Consider the following 2,758-nt stretch of genomic DNA (forward strand, 5'->3'; position numbering starts at 1 on the left):
GATGTTGGCTACTAATTTGCTATATATTGCTTTTGCTATATTTAGGTATTTGACTTGAATTTCTGAATTTTCAAAGGCTTTTAACAGGAAGGGGTGTTGAATCTTCTCAAATGCTTTCTCAGCGTCTAATGAAATGATCATGTATTTTTCTTGAGTTTGTTTGCATAGTGGATTACGTTGATGGATTTCATATATTGAACCATCCCTGCATCCCTGGGATGAAGCCTACTTAATCATGAGGGATGATCGTTTTGATGTATCTTTGGATTCAGTTTGTGAGAATTTTATTCAACATTTTTGCATCAATATTCATAAGGGAAATTGGTCTGAAGTTCTCTTTCTTTGTTGGGTCTTTGTGTGGTTTAGCTATAAGTGCAATTGTGACTTCATTGAAGGAATTGGGTAGTGTTCCTTCTGTTTCTATTTTGTGGAATAGTTTTCCTTCTGTTTCTATGTTGTGAAATAGTTTGGACAGTTATTGGTATTAAAACCTTCTATGAAGGTCTGATAGAATTCTCCACTAAAAACCATCTGGTCTGTAGGGCGCCCTCCTGTGGTAAACAACGGTACTGCGCATGGGCAGGCTTTGCACCTGGCATCAGTTGGCCGGTAATATGCTAATGAGGGAGCAGTACCATGCTAATGAGTTGATTCATGCTCCACCAATCCCTGAAGGACAATTAGCATAGCCTCAGCCTGCTGTCTATATGAGGCGAGTGCTTTTGCTGCTTGGGTTCCCCGTATCAGCAATGAAGGTGTCCTGCAATAAAGGCTGTTGACAAGGATCCGACGGTGTTGCGTCTTCCTTAATGGATAAGGTGGGCGCGACACTGGTCTTGGGTTTTTAGCGGTTTTTTGTTTGTTTGTTTGGTTGGTTGGTTGGTTTTTGTTTTTGGGGGGCTTTTTGTTTGTTTGTTTGTTTGTTTGTTTGTTTGTGTGGGAAACTTTTAATAACTGCTTTTTTTGCTTTAGGTGTTATGGGACTGTTTAACTGGTTTATCTGATGCTTATTTAATTTTGGTACCTGGTATCTGTCTAGAAAACTATGCATTTCTTCCAGGTTTTCCAGTTTTGTTGAATATAGGCTTTTGTATTAGGATCTAATGATTTTCTGAATTTCCTCAGACTCTATTATTATATCTCCCTTCTCATTTCTCATGTTGTTAATTTGGATACACTATTTGAATTCTTCTACATGAAGATATCCAGTTGGACTAGTACTATTTGTTGAAGATGCTTTTTTCCCTCATTGCATGGTTTTTAGCTTCTTTATAAAAAAAAAAAAAAGAGTGTCCATAGGTGTGTGCATTTATTTCGAGGCCTTTTATTCAATTCCATTGATCAAAGTGTCTATTTCAGTACCAATATAATGCAGACTTTATCACTGTTACTCTGTAGTACAACTTGAGGTCAGGGATTGTGATTCTTCCTGAAGTTCTTTTATTGTTCAGGGTTGTTTTGCCTATCTGAGGTTTTCTCTTTTTCTGTGTGAAGACAAGTGTTGCTTTTTCAAGTTCTATAAAAATTGTATTCAAATTTTGATGGAGATTGTATCGAATCTGTTGATTGCTTTTGGTAAGATAACCATTTTTACTATGCTAATCCTACCTATCCTTGAACATGAAAGATCACTCCATCTTTGAAGGTCTTCAACTTCTTTCTTCAGAGACTTGCAGTTCTTGTTAAACAAATCTTTTGTTTGGTTGGTTAGTTATACCAAGATATGTTATATTATTCGTGACTATAATGAAGCATGTTGTTCCCCTAATTTCTTTCTCAGTCCATTTATTCTTTGTGTAAAGGATAACTAATGATTTGTTTGAGTTAATTTTATATCCAGGTACTTTGATGAATGTGTTTATCTGCTCTAGCTGTTCTCTGGTAGAATACCAGGGGTCAGTTATGTATACAACCATATCAAATTGTATGGTTCCAAATTGTATTCCCTAGATCTCCTCTAGTTGTCTTACTGCTCTGGATAAGGCTTCAAGTACTATATTAAAGTGATAAAGGGAGAGTGGACAGCCTTGTCTTATCCCTGATTTTAGTGAAAATGCTTTAGCTTTCTCTCCATTTAATTTGATATTGGTTAATAGCTCGCTCTACATAGCTGTGATTATGTTTAGGTCTATGAGTCATATCCATCATCTCTCTAATGCTTTTAACATGAAGGCATCTTGGATATTGTCAAAGGTATTTTCAGCATCTAATGAGATAATCATGTGATTTTCTTTTCTTTCAGTTTGTTTATATGATGGCCTGTGTTGATGGATTCTGGTATGTGTAACCATCCCTGTATCCCTGGGACGAAGTCTACTTAATCACAATATACGCTGGTTTTCATTTTTTCCTGCATTACATTTGCAAGTATTTTACTGATTGTTATTGCATAATGTTCATAAGCAAAATTGATCTTAAGTCCTTTTTCTTTGTGAGTCTTTGTATGGTTTAGGTCTCAAGGTGACTGTGGCTTCATAAAATAAGTTTCAGAGTGTTTCCTCTGCTTCTATTTTGTAGAGTACTTTGAGCAGTATTGTTACCTCTTCTTTGAAAGTTTGGTAGAGAGTCAAGCTGCAGGACCTCTGCAATCCAGACTGCACCCAGATCTGAACAGACCCAGTCAAACGGCTCCCTGCACCCAAATCCTGTGGGAGGGAGAGCTAGACTTTCAGAGGGGCAAACAATCCTGGGAAACCATAGGAGACTACTCTCTGCCCACATTTCCGACTCTAGAGGAAAACACCTAGTGCCATCAGGA

At 37.2% G+C, this 2,758-nt stretch overlaps 1 long non-coding RNA gene across 1 annotated transcript; it reads left to right on the plus strand.

The window, feature by feature from the left end:
* Positions 1 to 646: 646 nt before the first annotated feature.
* Positions 647 to 2,347, plus strand: LOC134480000 (uncharacterized). Its single transcript, XR_010054087.1, has 2 exons — positions 647 to 818; positions 2,243 to 2,347. It is a non-coding gene; the product is annotated as an uncharacterized LOC134480000 (long non-coding RNA).
* The last annotated feature ends 411 nt before the right edge of the window (positions 2,348 to 2,758 follow it).

Source organism: Rattus norvegicus, chromosome 8, assembly GCF_036323735.1.
Source record: "Rattus norvegicus strain BN/NHsdMcwi chromosome 8, GRCr8, whole genome shotgun sequence".
Lineage (NCBI taxonomy): Eukaryota > Metazoa > Chordata > Mammalia > Rodentia > Muridae > Rattus > Rattus norvegicus.